This window comes from Ambystoma mexicanum, chromosome 12, assembly GCF_040938575.1.
Source record: "Ambystoma mexicanum isolate Mex_15411 chromosome 12, UKY_AmexF1_1, whole genome shotgun sequence".
NCBI lineage: Eukaryota > Metazoa > Chordata > Amphibia > Caudata > Ambystomatidae > Ambystoma > Ambystoma mexicanum.
The window spans coordinates 726650972-726669070 of NC_090936.1; positions in this window are offsets into that span (position 1 = coordinate 726650972).

The following is an 18099-nucleotide window of genomic DNA, read 5'->3' on the forward strand; positions in this document are numbered from 1 at the left end:
TTCTTCAATCTCCACAAAACTAGCCACATTTAAGCTGTATGTATTTACACTGGTTGCTGTAAGATAATTTGTCTTATCGGGGTAAATTTGGGATTTGGTGGTATTTTCTTACCGTAAAAATATTGGCAGTAATTTTGTGGTAAATTTTACTTTACATCTTTAAACATTGTTACAGAAATCCCGGGAAAGGCAGTGCAGCAGGGCCATCATGCCTTACATTCGAGAGCCACAACCATGGCTTTCCTCCTCCCACCATCAAGGGGAAGATTTGTGCTATGGAGGGAGTTGTTTCCAGTCACCTGCAAGCAAAATCAAATGCAAAAAATACAAGTACCAGAATCCTCAGAGCTAATTAACTTGTCACACCTGAAACACAAATGCAGACCTGCCTGAAAAAACAAAGTAACTCAGCCTCCCTGAAGATTGATGAAGTAATGAAAACATGTGTTAGGAGGAGAAGCTAAAGACTGGTAACAGAGTGCCTGCCTTTACATCTTTAAACAATGTTACAGAAATCCGGGGAAAGGGAGTGCAGCAGGGCCATCATGCCTTACATTGGAGAGCCACAATCATGTCTTTCCCCCTCCCCCCATCAAGGGGAAGATTTGAGCTATGGAAGGAGTTGTTTCCAGTCACCTGCCAGCAAAATCAAATGTGGAAAATACAAGTACCAGACTCCTCAGAGCTAATTAACTTGTCACACCTGAAACAGAAATGCAGACCTGCCTGAAAAAACAAAGTAACTCAGCCTCCCTGAAGATTGATGAAGTCATGAAAACGTGCGTTAGGAGGAGAAGCTAAAGACTGGTAACAGAGCGCCTGCCTTTACATCTTTAAACATTGTTACAGAAATCCGGGGAAAGGCAGTGCAGCAGGGCCATCATGCCTTACATTGGAGAGCCACAACCATGGCTTGCCTCCTACCCCCATTAAGGGGAAGATTTTTGCTATGGAGGGAGTTGTTTCCAGTCACCTGCCAGCAAAATCAAATGCAGAAAATACAAGTACCAGAATCCTCAGAGCTAATTAACTTGTCACACCTGAAACAGAAATGCAGACCTGCCTGAAAAAACAAAGTAACTCAGCCTCCCTGAAGATTGATGAAGTCATGAAAACGTGCATTAGGAGGAGAAGCTAACGACTGGTAACAGAGCGCCTGCCTTTACATCTTTAAACATAGTCTTGCATTTAGATTGGGTTTGGCATCATATTATTTTAGTGACCATACCTTGTTATCTTATATTGGTGGTAATTTTAGTGATAGTTTGTTTTGCAGTATTTATTCCTGTGGTATAGTGGTGAGCATGGTTTCCTTCTTTATACTATAACCCCATCAAAAAACAAAACTTTTCTTTCTATTAGGATACCTCCGAGTTGTCTGTATAGAGCTCCAGACCTATGCACTTGAGAAAAACCCAATGATTTTATTCGGAGCGCCACATACAGTTTGTGGCTAGTGTTACTGGCTTATAGACATCCAGTAACCTATGCACTGTTAGGCATTACTGGCTTATGGACATCCAGTAATCTATATGTACATTCATACACCTTTCCATCAGCATGCAAGGAAGGCAAACCACCCACCAACCTCTGGGCTTTCTCTGGTTTGTTATTTTACCTGCATTTGGTAAATTGACAAATGCACTACTGCACTGATATGAGCCTCCCCTGTATACATTTCTGATGTGAATAAATTCACAGATGCATAAATGACACGAAATCCCATTTGTTTTCATATATACTTATTATATTGAATCTTATTTGCATGTCATAAAGTCTTACCATGGGTTAATTACATTGTCACCTGGAATACAAAATAAAAGAAAACAAAACAGAACAAGCAGTTCTTTTGAAACACGGGTTAATGGTCCCACATTCTGAATATGATGAAAAATAAACATGCAATGACTTCCTGCACTGTAAAAAACCTCAGCCACTCATACAGCAAACATGGTCCTCACTTGGTACATATCTTACCAAGGTTAGTATTTCTTTGAAGTTCCCAGCACAACCTTGCTATATTCGCAAATGCAGCCCAGTGTCAGCGTGAAATGCTTCTGTAATCTTGTGTGGGGAGAACTAGCGCAATATCTCTGACAGTCAGTGCTCTGACCCCTTGGAAATTCGTCAGTTTTCTCAGCCCAGCCTGAACCAACTCTTCTTTGCATTTCTTGTCACCAAAAAAGTTCCTATCCTTCCCCTTTTGATGTTTCTTGTCTGCCGACACTTTCTCCCAAGCAGGTTAAAAAGAGTGTGTTCTGTGCCACCCTTCAATTTCAGAACAATGAAGCTTCAGACCAGAGTCACTGTTTCATTTTTGTTTCCTGCTGCAGCATTCTTTCTGTTCTCCACAAGCTGAATAAAATGCCAGCGTGCATTTAAAAATGAATTTCAACAGTGCCACTAAAACATGGATTTTCACCTTATTTTGCATATGAGACTGCATTATAATGTTAAAGAAGTTAGAATAAGTATTTTGGCAGTGTTAATTATGTTAGTCAGTTACATAATTGAAGGTAGTCTCCATGTATAGGCATCCAAAAAAAATAAATATATGGTGCACTTCATTATTTGAACTGGCAGCGCTAAGCTTTTCTATGCGTGCATTTCATTATCTGCAGTTTCAATTTGGGCTTGGCTGTGTTGTAAATCCTGTACTTTGCATACTACCAATAAGGCTATATTATACTGGCTAAAAATGCTATATTTCTGCTGGCAACAAAAATGCCACTACATTTTGCAATAAAAATGCCATTACATTTTGTAAAATGCTATACATGTCCTTACATACCCTCCTTTTCTGACAATTCTGGCTACCCAAATCCACAATTGGAAGAAACTCAAATTGTTCATCTTCCTTTCCATTATATGAATCACAATTGAATTACTAGCAACTTAAAAATTAACATTGAAATATTTAATAATAAACCGCTGCTTCATCAACAGTAGAACATATCCCAAATGGTTCCATGAGTCCTCATACACATGTGCATGTGCATGTATAACTTTCTTTTCAACCGAATTGTCCGCCATCAACATTTCCCATCTGATAACAAAAACAATAAAATATAATAAATAAATAAAATAAATGACTAATATAACTAACTAAAATAAATAATGAAAATAACAAACATTTGATTCTCCACCACATTTCTTTTCAGTCCCATAAAATCTTCATCAGGAACGCTGTAGAATTAAGAATTAATTGTAGAATTAAGTTCAATTCACTACTGTTCCATTAATGACGTCAGTGAAACTCTTTCATTCTGGCGCTCTTGGATGCTTTTCCATAGAAATTATCTCTTTAGGCATCCCAGTCACTTTGTCTTCACCTCCATACTTCGGTCCGGAGGCTTTACTTGAGCTTCATCCCGTGGGCTCCCGGACTCCGCCATCACTTGTCTCACCGGTCCTGCGACCTCTGACCCCAATCAAATACCAGTTATTTTTTCTAAATTAAATAGAAAAGAGACAGATTAAGTACATAGCAAAATACCAATTTTACCCTTTCTACCACACAAAAACAAAATGTAATCCAAAACATTCCGCTTGAGTCTTCTGATTTCTGCAACGAAGCACATGTTAGAGATAAACAACAATATGCATAAAACACGATTATACATCAACAATTTTCATGTAAAATACTTCAGCATTGTACCATAGTAACTCCACCTGATTCAGCACCATTTATCAACATGTATCACCTATGGTATTTTCATTTACATTTATCTCTACAATAAAGACTACATCTATTCTTTTTTTTATGGATTGGGAGACTATGAAGACAGCCACTGTGTGTTCTTTTCCATGTCTTCAGGGCACTTAAGCTGCCTCTACTTGCTCAAGTCTCCTAATTTCATGTCTGGGATGACAGTGCTTGATTTGTTTAACAAGAACAAATTGTTCTGTCACCATTTCACCCCCTGTCTTCAATATTTTTTAAACTACTGGGGACAACTTATCCACTATTCAAAATGGTCCTTGCCAGGCCGCAAGAAATTTAGAATGTTTTTGTTTACCTTTTCCAAAATTACATTTATATACCTGATCCCCTATATTATACTCTTTTACAGACGTCTTTCTATCATAATAGGACTTTACACTGTCAGCAGCTCTCTCCAAATTTCTCTGCACAAATGCAAATGCATGTTGTAAATGCTTCCTTAGTTTTTCCACATATTCATGAAATGTAGATGCACTCACAAGTGTTTGTTCATGTGTCCTGTATAATAAATGTTGTGGCAGTACCATTTTCCTTGCTGTTAACAACGCATGAGGACTGATACCTGTCGCTTTGGCAAGAGTTGATCTGATTGCCATCAATACCAGAGGTAACCGTAAATCCCAATTGGACCCTGCCTCCGCTACAATCTTCTTTTATTTCTCCACAGCAGACCTATTGCAACGTTCAACATTCCCAGAAGACGTGGGCCAGTGCGCAATGTGCAGTTTCCATTTCACCCCTAATATCTGCCACACCTTACTCATCAAAGTGCTTGTGAAATGACTTCCTCTGTCTGACTCTATTCTTTGTGGTAATCCATATCTTGAAAATATATGATTTACCAGTAATGTAGCTGCAGTTTGTGCAATACAATCTGGTGCAGGGATACACTCTACCCATTTCGACATCAAACAAACCACAGTCAAAAGATAACGCTTCCCCCTACTGGACATTTTTACAGGCCATACATAGTCAATTTGCAGATCTGACCATGTAATGGTTAAGCCTCTTTTCATCAGTGGAGCTCTATGCATTGGTGAAGCAGGTTTAAATTGGGCACATACCAGACAACCCCTAGTGTATAATTCCACATCTTGGGACATATGTGGCCAGTAAGCATAAACTTTTAGCATTTCTAAAGTATTTTGTAAACCTCTGTGTCCTGCAGTTATTGCATCATGGGCATGGTGTAGCATTAGGCCTCTAAATGAAAGGGGTACCACCCACTGTATCTGTCCTGTTATGGATTCCCTGATCATGACTCCATCCTATAGTCTAATTCATTTTTTATTCTTTAATAACACCCTCAACTCTTCTTTTCCTGTACAATCATTTTCAGTCAAAGAATTTAGCTTGGGGTGCATCAAATGATTATAATAGATCCCCAAAATTGGATCATCTTGTTGCGCTTTAATCAGATCTTGATTTGGTGTATCATAACTCCATTGCATTACTGGTTGTTCTACCTCTTTCGGAGTTTTGGAGCGTGTAACTGCATCTATTTGTATTTCACCAATTAAGTGTTCAATGGGTAACAACTCTCCCATAATAGCCCCAGTCTTGGCTAAGTGGTCTGCTTTATCATTTCCCTCCTTATCTTCTCCTGGAGTTTTTAAATGTCCACAGATTTTTCTCTAATATATTGTTAAATCATTCTCTGACACTAATTTGTCTATAGTCTGTATCATTTTCCCATGCTTGAGGGGATTTTTATTATACGTGATCATGCCTCTTGCTTTCCAGCCAGGCAAATATTCTACAAAACAATTTCGTGCATAATAAGAATCAGTCACCAGGACAATTTCACTGAATTTATTACCAACTGCAGTAATGATTGCTTTATAAGTGGCTGCTAATTCCGCTACCTGGCTACTCCTAGCCCCAATTCTCATCCCTATACTATGAATGTCATCAACTTTCAACCATACATTTCCTATCCCTGATACCAACTGTTTATTGCTGTCATTCTCAATATGAAAGGCACATCCGTCAACATATACAGTTGGTAAATTCTTACATGTATTTTCATCAAAAGCTTTGTGTGGTGATTGTTCAAACTCCTGCAAGCTAGATTCCACCTCTACTTCGATGATACACATTCAGCTGCACAGTCATGTAAATCTGCTAATCCTTGAGCATCTGGACTCTTTTTATTTTGGCCATACCTCACTTCTACAGGAAAGCCTTGCAATGCCATTATCCATGAAGTAATTCTGGACTGTGCTAGATTGCCTGACCTAATCCTTTTACTCTGTAAAAACTGCAATGGTTGATGATTTGGCTCAATGATTACCATTCCCCCTGAACAATGGGGTGGAAATGCTACAACGCCCACACAGTGGTCAAAAGGGCCTTTTCACATTCACTGTATTTGATCTCAACCTGGGAAAATGCCTTACTTGCATAAGCAATGGTTTTGTGGTTCAAATCATGTTTTTGAGATAACACTGCTGACATACAATTTTCAGTGAGACACTAAGCATGGTGCCTTTATGAGACATTCCTTCAATTTAGCAACTGCCTCAGATTGTTCCTTTTCCCATTTCCAGGGTGTATTCAGCTTCAATAGTTTAGTCAATGGTTGAGTAATTTCACCATAATTGTCATTACATTTCCTTTTATATCCTGTCATTCCTAATACAATTTTTAAACCTTTCACATTTCTAGGATCTTTCAATTTCTGTATGGCCTCCACCTTTTTCTTTTGTGGATTTAGCAGTTACCTCATGGCCTAGGAAATTCACCTTTTTCTTGTACCACTGGGCTTTCTGCAAAGATACTTTGGCACCTGCCTTTTGCAATTGGTCAAGTACATGTCTAATTTCATCAAACTGGCTTTTCAAGTTTCCATTTTTTATCAGGACATCATCCACATAAACTATATTTCCTCTTTCCGCTGCATCAGGCTTAGCCTTTCTCAAAAATATGCCAAATTCGCTCCCACTATTGACGTACCCGAATGGTGTTCTAGCCCATGCGTATTGCGTTTTATCAAGTGAAAATGAAAATAAATTCTGAATATCCTCTGCCAGTGGCACACACCAATATCCAGATGTGAGATCTAATGTGGTAAATACTTTTGACCCATGCTCTTGAGCAAGGCCTTGATCAATGAATGGAGTGGCCATCTGGACACCGGCACTCGTTTATTTAATGCCCTCAGATCTGCACACAGACGCCATTGACCATTCGGCTTTAACACACCCAAAATAGGAGTGTTGGAGGTACTATGAATGGGCCTGATAATTCCCCTAGACTCCAAGTTTTTAATTATCTCTGCCAATGACTCTAAGCATGCCAGTGGCAATCAATATTGGCATACAAATACTGGATTTCTACGACACCCCTCTGGTAATGTGGCAACATCTAAATTAGTTAGGCCGCAATCATATGCATCTTTGGCAAAAATGTCTTTAAACTCCATAAATATTTTTCTCAATTCATTCTTATCTTCTTCGCTATCAAATGCATCTGCTAACAGAATCTGTTCTTCTACCATTTTTGAAGATTCTGGAAAATTCTCCAGTGGAGGAACCTCTGTGCTCTCTTCTAACTGTGTGGCTGTATCTCTTTGCAAACCTGCCACCTTTAGATATTTTGGCATATCAGCTTACACTTCAATGTGCTGATTTTCTGTTTCATTTGCATTTAAAACAAATACTATACAATTCTTAACAAACTACAGATACTGCAGAACAATGCACTCAGAGCCACCTTAAACATCCCCAGAAGAGAGCATATCTCAGCTACTAGAAAACTCTGCAAATGGCTCTGCGTACAAGAAAAATTTGACTTAAAAACATTCTGCCTTACCCACAAAGCATTGAACCACTGAGCCCCCCCACATCTCACTGAAAAATTCACTCTGAGATCTTCCATCCGTACCACAAGATCCACCAACACCTCCTGCCTAGTGGTACCCAGATATAACCTTAAAAAAGCAGGTGGCGCCAAGTTCCCGGTCCTGGCCTCCCAACTTTGGAACTAACTCTCAATGGACTTCAAATCCATCCAAGCATTTGAACTATTCAAAAGTAGGGTTATTACCTGGCGACTCAATAAGAAATAACCGTATCTTCTCTCTCTATCATGCACCTGCACTGTGCTTATGCTCCTTCTTCTCATTTATTACTTGTACTTGTGCTTAGACTATTGTTTCAACTGCATTTCCTGCCTGTATCTTGTGATGTATGTACTTCCCTGTATGAACTGTAACATGTAACTGTCTTCTTATCCACTAGCGTCCAGATACCCCTGGGTCAGGCACGCTATATAAGTAAAATAAACAAACAAACATATTGAAATGTAGTATAGCATGGACACTGTAGAAACCGCATGGTCCCAGGCTGCCAGACACAGACTGCAACAAGTATACAACAGTATGCAACAAGTGTTGCGCCAGACAGGGGATCACTCTCATAAGCAAAGGTGGTACACATAAGTTACAATACAGACACATAATCGCTCTCGTTACCTTGAAGAGGTACACAGTGAGCTGAGAATCTTTGTGGATCCCACACCTGGGGACGTCAGCTATAGCCAATCCCAGTTTAGTACACTAGGGGTGGGTAGCAATGGGCAAGAAACAATGGTAAGTCCACCACGCTGCAACAGTTATAGTTAGTGACTTGCGGATGGAACAGGCGAGCCACCTGCCATGCGAGGGCCAGTAGAATAACATCTATAATGTCCTATATAGGTAACAGAATACTCAATACCCAATCACTAGGCCCAATAGGTTTTTGGGAGAGGGGCCCAAGTTGTGATGAAGCGAACTGACAACATTTGGAAGTAAATTTGGCCTGCGAGCCAAGGAAGAGCGAGATGTGCATGAATATTTTCTGTTCCTGTGCTGATCCCTGTTGGTTTGTCTGTAATAAAACCACAGTTTGAAGTTGCCTTTGACTGAGTCTTATCCTGGGGGAGGGTGTTGAGCCCTCCAAGTCTGCAGACTTTTAGTGTCCCTCTGGTATACCTGGTGGTCCATCCCCCGCATTGGGATGTCAAGCAGGGAGAGCAGGGTGTACTCACCCTACCCCCTGCTCCAGTGGCAGTGATAGAAAGCACACCATGAAATTATAGGACGTGACAGGGTACTCGTATGGCAGTAGCAAGTAGTAGGGGAGAATTCAGAAAATCACCAATTGTAACTCAGTTTCTGTTACTCGAAAAGGGTCAAGGAAGGGCGTATTATGTCCCAAGGCCACACATGGATCAGAATAACTGTGATGAAGACACTCCCTTTGCTCACTGCATGAACGGGGAAGTGGATTTATGTAATGGAGAAACATACCGCTGGTGTCACTTTGGCCATAGGGGATATGAAAATCCTATTTGCAGCTCTGATGGGGGAACAGTCAGATGTGCTTTGGAAAAGATTGGGATACGCGAGAGTTCAGATAGACACGAATCCTCATGATGGAGCAGCTTTTAAAAATTATAGGGCACAGGTTTGGGGGGCCCTGCAAATTATTTATCTGGATATGCCAGATATAAATTCAATCTTAACGAAAAACATGAAATTGGAGGATGAGCCTGCTGCACACATACGGTTAATTCAGGAGATGTGGTGGGCTGAGTGGGTAGAAGGATGGGAATAAAGCATGGGAATTTTTCATCAAATGCTAAAGAAAGGACTCCATAAAGAAGTCCAACACAATTAAAAAATATGGTAGAAATGAAGGCCAGAAGTTTGTATTTGTATGTATTTTTATTTGTATAGCGCACCTGGCCCAAAGGCATCTGGGCGCATTAATTTGGTTACAATGACATAATCGAATTTAAAAAAAACAGTACTGCAAAGTAAAACATGAGATAGAAAATATACATAAAAAAACTTACAAATTTACAATATGAAATATACATAGCAATATACTATCAAGAACTATACACTGTATTTACATTCAGAATACAAGTAGATTGTGAAGTTTGTACTTGGTCATGGAGGCTGAAATATGTGCTAATGTGCTGGATGAAGTTGGCTGGATAGTCATTCACACATTGTGCATATTTGTAAAAGAAGACATAGAGCAAGCACAAAAAGCATAGACTAAGCTTGTTCAAAAGAAATTGGTGAAGATTTGTTTGGAAGGGGCAGTATATACGAATTCTATGGAGGGACAGCAGGGGCAATCAGGACAAGAGGGACATGCTTAATTGGATATGACACAGGGATGGACGGACGGGTATGCTCTTGGTCTGAAACAAATGAGAGGGTGTCCAAGGGACAGGGGAGGATTTCAGCGAGGGAGAGCGGCTTTTGGCAGGTTTGGAGGAATTGGTCCTTGGTTTAATGTGCCGATGGGAATTCATTATGGAGGATTCTTTGGGGTGAAGTGTTGGTCATGTGGAAGGTTGGGACATGTGTCACAACATTGTCATGAGAGGCAACAGTATTTTTATATGGGAGCTCAGCAGATGCAATCCCTGACCCTGCCAGATGCCCCAAGTTCTTCTGTGAAAACACAGCAGGTACGGGTTGACAGAATCCATCGACTGGGGCTGTGCAGACCTGTGCAATCCACCGACCATGCCGGCACAAACGTTAGTGCAGACACAGGACTAGAATCCTTTACCCCAAGAAATGGTTGGTTACTCATTATATAGGAGCAAATGTTTTTGAAGGGAATCCTTTTTTCTCTCCCCGGTGCTGATATGTACCATGAGTAGGTCAGCCCACCCATCTGGAGGAGGAACACCAGATAGGTGACCAAACGTTCTCATTTATGGTAGTCACAGGGGCTACACATTCTTGCATTAAGGAAGGTGAGTTCCCCTTGTCAGGCAGAAACATGAACACACAGGGATTCTCTGGGACTATCCTGTTTATTCTTATGCTGAAGATCTGTGTATTAAGTTAGGTACTCAAAATGTATCTGCCCCTTTGTTGTTGTTCCTAGTGCAAAGACTTCCTCACCTGAATCTTCTTCAGTGGAGGTGTAAGGCAATTCTTCTGGAGGTTTGCTTCCTCTGGCAGATCTCCTATCCTTGAAGAGATACGGCCTGTCTCAGGAGGAAGCCACTATGCCCTCTGACGGTGCAGCCAAAGCAAGAGACCACAACCTGAAAATACCAAGGAAAGGGAAAAATCCAGATTGCAGAAAAAAAACCTTCAATTTGAAGTCTGGTTTGTTGGTAGATATAGCCAGAGGTCCGTGTAGTATCAACCAAAGATGTCTTGAATGGTGGGGACCAAATGCGTTAGTTTCCCATTGTGCAGGGTGAATAACCTTCAGTATAGTACAACACAAAACAGTCCTTCTGCAGCATGTAGTATAGAGATGGTACACCTTCAAGTGCGTGATAGAAATATACATATGCAGCACAGCAGCACAGAAAAAGGTAAGCAATTAAAAGGAGGCAAGAAAATTCCAGGAGAGCCAGAGCCGAATGACCCACAGCGGGCTACGCAATTAAGGAGAGAAACGACTTGAAGAGGAGAAGCCCGGAGAGGAATCTGACCTAGGAGGAGCAGCAAGCAGGGGTGAGCGAAAAGCAGAAGAAGTCAGAGCTCAGAAAAGTCAGTGCAAAGAAACATAGTAAGCAGTATTTTACCCGACAGAGTGGAGGAATAGGGTTGCAACGCACAGCATGAACGCCAAGCACTAAATCTAAAGGAAATGCTGCTGCCATGTTGGAAAAAGACTAGACCAGGGAGGTTTGTCAAGGAGGAAAGTGATGGCCAACGTTGACAGTTGTATTGTACGTACACCTTGGCGCATCTTTGGGAAGAGACCACCTGAGCAAACTACAGATGTGATTGCTTTCATGGAGGAAGGTGTAGTATGCTCAACTCCACGATTGGATCCAATAAGAGAAGCAACGTGTTTGCATGCCTATTGTAGCAACATCACAATTAGAACGGTTCCTCTGCATTCAGCATTGTTTCTATATGAGGTGATGGGTTCATTGAGTTGGGTCATGTGGATCATAAATCATACTTGGCAGGTACCGATTGAGGTTTTATTTTGACCTGATATGCCGCAGGAGGTAACACCAGGCACCTTTGTTATGATTCTGTTAGAGACTGTAGCAATCAAGAGGATCCTAGTGATTCTCCCAGGCATGATGAGGAAGGCGGAGAGTGGCGCACAGTTCTGTGCATTGATCCAACCTTATCTTTAAAGGACGTGTCCGATGGGCAATAGTTCGAAGACACCGGAGAGAGGGTCTTTGAAATTGGGGTGCATTGCCAGATAACGATAGAGCACAGGGAAGTACCACAGACAATGCTCATCGTTCGAAATACATCACAATATAGGAAGGAGGATTTGGCAAACATGCCAGACCATTTAGGGACCAGAAATCCTCATGATGTGGGGCAGCTAAAGAGTGTTGGAACGGTACGGATACTATTGAAACCTGGTGCGATATCACCATGGGTTAAGCAGCACCGTATATATAGATGGACGGAAAAAGGGATTTATGAGACCATTATAGCATTGTTGAAGCAAGGCACAATACATTTTTCTGGGTCCCCATGCAACACAGCCATCTACCCTGTGAAGAAAGCAAAGGGGTACAGTTGTAGGATGGTCCAGAATTTGTGCACCCTCAACAATATTCTTGAGGCGGAATTTCCCATGATACCGAATGTTGCCACCATTCTCTGTTACACCCCTACTGGGTCAACCCACTTCACGATGATTGATTTAAAATTTCATTTTTCTCTGTTCCCTTACACCACAATTCTCAGTACCTCACAGCATTTATGTATTGTGGTGAGTTCTTTGAGCACACAAGGTTCACCCAGGGGTACTGTGAATCTCCGAGTGTCTTTAACAGGGTGGTTCAAATGGAATTGGGGAATTCACATGTGTCCAGTTCCATAATTCAGAATGTGGACTCTCTATTAGTCTGTAGCACTTCAGAGGAGCAGTGTCTGAGAGATTCAATATTGCTCCTCACCCTGCTTGTGGAGAAGTGGTACAAAGAGGACAAAGAAAAATGACAGTACTTCCAGACAGAGATGGTATATTTGGGGCAAGTAATATCACCTTCAGGAAGAAAGATAATGCCAGAGAAAGCCTCCAAAGTACAGAATACGCCTCAGCCAGTCATAGTGAAACAGATGCAGCAGTTTTTGGGGCTCTTAAACTATTGTAGATCATGGATTTTTGATGACTCTAGTTACATGAGGACCTTACTGCAGGGACTCAAGGGAGCGCAGAAGGTGAAAGGTCCGATAGAGTGGTCCGAGTAAATGGGGACTTCCTTTTGGGATCTCAAGACTGCGATCAGCAATGCTCTGGTCTTGGCGACCCCGAATTACAAGAAGCCATTTTATCTGTTTTCACATTCAAATGCGCAGGTGATAACAGTGGCTCTGTCCCAGAAAACAGTGCTAGGCTGCCAACCTTTAGTGTATTACAGCAGAACCCTAGACCCAGTGATGCAGGGACAGTTCCTTTGGGAGCAACCTTTAGCGACAGTAACTTTTGCAATTAAAAATTCTTCCACCATTACTAAGGGTTACAAGCGACATTGTAAATGGAGCTTGCAGTCTTCGCAATTTTGGAAAAATCCAAGTCTACGTTTACAACCCAAATAGTTTCAGGATATGAGGTCATTTTATCAAATGCATCAATACATCCCAAGCGCTGTTACCTAATCAATCCTGCAACATTTGTAGTCGAACCAGTGCAACCTGAGGCCATTGTTCATGATTGTGCCAGTTATGAGGGAGTAGAAGGAGAGAAAATTAATTTTTAACAGGATGCCCTGGAGGGGGCTGAGATACTTTTCGTTATAGGGTCTTTAATTATAAATCAGGACACTGGTGAAAGGCATACTGGTGTAGCTGTCGTCTGTATGGTGGACAGGAAATACTGAGTCACACTGAACAGACGATTGCCTTTACATTACTCCACACAAGCGGTGGAACTAGTGGAAGTTATAGAGGTGCTATAAATGAGGATGGGGATGGCAGTCGCTATTTATTCTGACTCCGCGTGTGTCACCTCCACTGTGCATTCTGGGTTATCAAGATGGCAGTGAAGAGGGTTTAGGAGGTCAGACGGTTCCCCTGTTTAGCATGCTGCATTGCTCTCCTGACTAAATGAAGCATTAACTTTGTCTGAAGAGATCTGCTACACTAATCCAGCAGCTCTCAGGAATGAGGATGCAGACAAAGCTGCAAAGGAAGCAGCATATTTACCATTTACAGATTCCCAGAAAATGCAAACCGTGTCACAGCACTACAGTTACCAGCTCCATAAACCGCAGTACCAGTGCTTCAGATCATAGAAATACAAGAGAAAGCACCTTGAGAAGAACAGAAAGATGAGAGGATGTGTTATCTCACCCACAGATTTGCTGTGGATACAGGAGGTTACATGGAAGGTAGTAGTGCATGTATCGCTGATGTTCTTGGCTCTAGAGCAACTACACTATCTGTTGCATACTTTTCTGTGACAAATCGGAGCAAAGCTACAGGAGGAATGGTTTATCCATAACCTACAAGAACAGGTTAGTAGATGTGTAGGGAATTGTGTAGTGTGCAAGGAATTTAATTCTGGAAATACCATGAAGTTGGTAAGGGGGTCTTGCCCAGTCTATCTACCATTCAAGGAGCTCCACATTGAATTTGTGGACATGATAACGAGGTGCAGTAACTTCACATGCTTGGTCATTGTGGCTTGTCCATTCTCCCGGTGGCGTGAGGTTGGTCCCTACGTACATCCTGATGCTAAATCAACAGTGAGATTTCTGGTGAGAGAGGTGTTTCCACGGTGGGGAATTTGTGAGGTCTTAAAATACAACAATGAAGCACACTTATTGAATGCCTTGTTCGCAGAAATTACTTCGCTTTTAAGGATCAAGCACATGTTGCACTGGATTTACCACCTGAATGCCGATGGGATTTTGGAGAGGCTCAATGGGGTCCTTAAGGCTCATTTAGCCAAACTGTGCGGTCAATTGAAAAAATCCTGGCACCATTTCCTTCCATTTGTGTTGTTTTATTTGAAAGTGGCATGTCAAAGTGGGCAGGGGGTGGGAGTTCCCTACTTATGGGAACTTTTCCTTCTTACCGTTTTCACTCAGCCCATGTGCCAGGACTGATTCCTCTCTCCCACACCTTGAATGTATTATTTGTTGATAATATTGCACTAATTTCCTCTCTGAAATTACAACAGTAAGGTCTACACTCTGTTACACTTTGATTATTTGAGAAACCAGCCAGAAAAAGACCATCCTTTAAGCCCTCACAAAATCCTGATGATGCGTAGATTACACACACCTCTCTCACCTGCATGCACAGCATCAAATGCTCACAAAACTGCAGAGGTCCCAGGAGAGGATCTTAGGGAGTACCTTAGGGCTTTAACAAAAATGGTTAAGATTATATCTTCACATGCTGTGTCTTCTTACCCACAGACAACAGGAGAAAATATTGATGCTACTGTTGATCAGCACACGACACAGCTGGTCGCGGGAGATTGCATCTTTGTCCGCACCTGCATCGTTGGAACAAATAGCGTTTTCATGGGCCTCACTGAGTTATCTACTAAACTCTGAATGCTATGAAGGTGGAGGGCAACAAGAAATGGATTCATCACAGTGATACCCAAACAGATATCGGCACCACTCCAACAGCATAGGAGCAGGAGCCGGTATACATTTAAGTACACCCTAAGGACTCACTGTGTGTTTCAGTGCAAAGTGGGGTGTGAATGAAGAGCAAGCATTTGAATCTTTGTGTTTAGGAAAGAAATGTGTAAATGTGTAAATTATGTGAAAATGAATGTTTTTATGGTGTTTATGGTCTTTGTGTCATCATGTCTGAAGATGGCAATGTAAGGACATGTATAGCATTTTACAAAATGTAATGGAATTTTTATTGCAAAATGTAGTGGCATTTTTGTTGCCAGCAGAAATATAGCTATTAGCCAGTATAATATAGCCTTAATGGTAGTATGCAAAGTTCAGGATTTACAACACAGCCAAGCCCAACTTGAAACTGCAGATAATGAAATGCACGCATAGTAAAGCTTAGTGCTGCCAGGTCAAATAATGAAGTGCACCATATTTGGTTTTTTTTTGGATGCCTCATACATGGAGACTACATTAAATTATATAACTGACTAACACTGCTAAAATACTAATTCTAACTTCTTTAACATTATAATGCAGTCTCGTATGCAAAATGAGGTGAAAATCCATGTTTTAGTGGCACTGTTGAAATTCATTTTTAAATGCACACTGGTGTTTTATTCAGCTTGTGGAGAACAGAAAGAATGTTGCAGCAGGAAACAAAAATGAAACAGTGACTCCGAAGCTTCATTGTTCTGAAAATGAAGGGTGGCACAAAACACATTGTTTTTAACCTGATTGGGAGAAAGTGTCGGCAGACAAGAAACATCAAAAGGGGAAGGATAGGAACTTTCTTGGTGACAAGAAATGCGAAGAAGAGTTAGTCCAGGCTGGGCTGAGAAGACTGACGGAGTTCTAAGGAGTCAGAGCACTGGCTGTGAGAGATATCTCGCTAGTGCGCCCCACACAAGATTACAGAAGCATTTTGTACTGACACTGAGCTTGCATTTGCGAATATAGCAAGGTTGTGCTGGGAACTTCAAAGAAATACTAATCTTGGTAAGATATGTGCCAAGTGAGGACCATGTGAATTGCTGTATGAGTGGCTGAGGTTTATTACAGTGCAGTGCAGGAAGTCATTGCATGTTTATTTTTCATCATGTTCAGAATGTTGGAACATTAACCCATGTTTCAAAATAACTGCTTATTCTGTTTTGTTTTCTTTTATTTTGTATTCCAGGTGATGATGTAATTAACCCATGGTAAGACATTATGACATGTAAATAAGATTCAATATAATAAGTATGTATGAAAACAAATGGGATTTTGTGTCATGTATGCATCTGTGAATTTATTTACATCAGTAATGTGTACAGGGGAGGCTCATATCAGTGCAGTAGTGCATTTGTCAATTTACCAATGCAGGTAAAATAACAAACCAGAGAAAGTCCATTGGTCTGTGTGTGGTGTGCCTTCCTTGCATGCTGATGGGAAGGTGTCTGAATGGACATATAGATTACTGGATGTCCATAAACCAGTAATGCCTAACGGCGCATAGGTTACTGGATGTCTATAAGCCAGTAACACTAGCCACAAACTGTAGGTGGCACTCTGAATAAAATAATTGGGTTTTTCTGAAGTGCATAGGTCTGGAGCTCTCTACAGACTACTAGGAGGTATTCTAATAGAAAGAAAAGTTTTGTTTTATGATGGGGTTATAGTGTAAAGAAGAAAACCATGCTCACCACTATACCACAGGAATAAATACCGCAAAACAAAATACCACCAAAATTACCAGCAATATAAAATAACAAGGTATGGTCACTAAAATAATATGATGCCAAATCCAATCTAAATGCAAGACTAATCTACCACCAAATTACCACCAATATATTTTACGGTAAGAAAATACAGCCAAATCCCATATTTACCCCGATAAGACAAATTATCTTACAAATAATGGTGTGTTGGCTGGGAAAGTGACTGTAGAGCACCTACTGGGTGTGGCAAGTGTGTCTAATACTACCATGCATGCATTAAAGGGAACCCATTTTATGAGAGCAGTGTGACACCAGAAGTGAATTTCAGAATGTCTCAAATGGAGGCCACATTCCTAGAGTTAGTGCAATATCTGGAGGCAAAGTTATATGCACATGCAACATGGTCATCAATTAATGCCACAGAGTGGCATGACCGTATCTATGGGGAAGTGCAGAAAGAACCATTGGACAACATTTTTGCAGAAGGTAGCATAATCCAGGGTTGTCTTTTGAGATTATTAAATGTTGCTGATAAACATGCAGAGAAAGATTGTCTGATACGGCTATGTGCCAAGACATGGTTCATTTTAAATAGGTCTCCGTGAATGCAAGAAATAGATGCCAAGCTGACTAGCCCAAAGAAAGAAACAGTTTAAGGATAGTGAGCAGGAATTAAAACACTTGAAAGGATTGGCAGATCATATTAGACAAGATACAGACAAGGGTATTTTGGAAATGCAGATTTTGCAAAAAGAACATTTTGAGAAAGAAAGTGAATCTTCAAAATGCTGAACAAGAGATAGTTAAAATGTTTCAAGAAAGAGATAAGAGAGACAAAGAATTCAATGAATGTCAAATGCAAATGAGCGATATGCAAAATGTGATTAATAAAATGAATGATGAAAACAATTACTTGCATAAGGAGGCAGATCAACTCCTTAAAAAGTGCAAGGATTTGGAACAGCAAATATGCTTTTCCAGGTCCCAGGACAAACGACAGGGCACCACATTCAATGGAGTTGAGGTGAATTCTATTTCTACATGGAGAGATAGTGCCCCAGTGGCTGTGCCGGTGTCTGAACT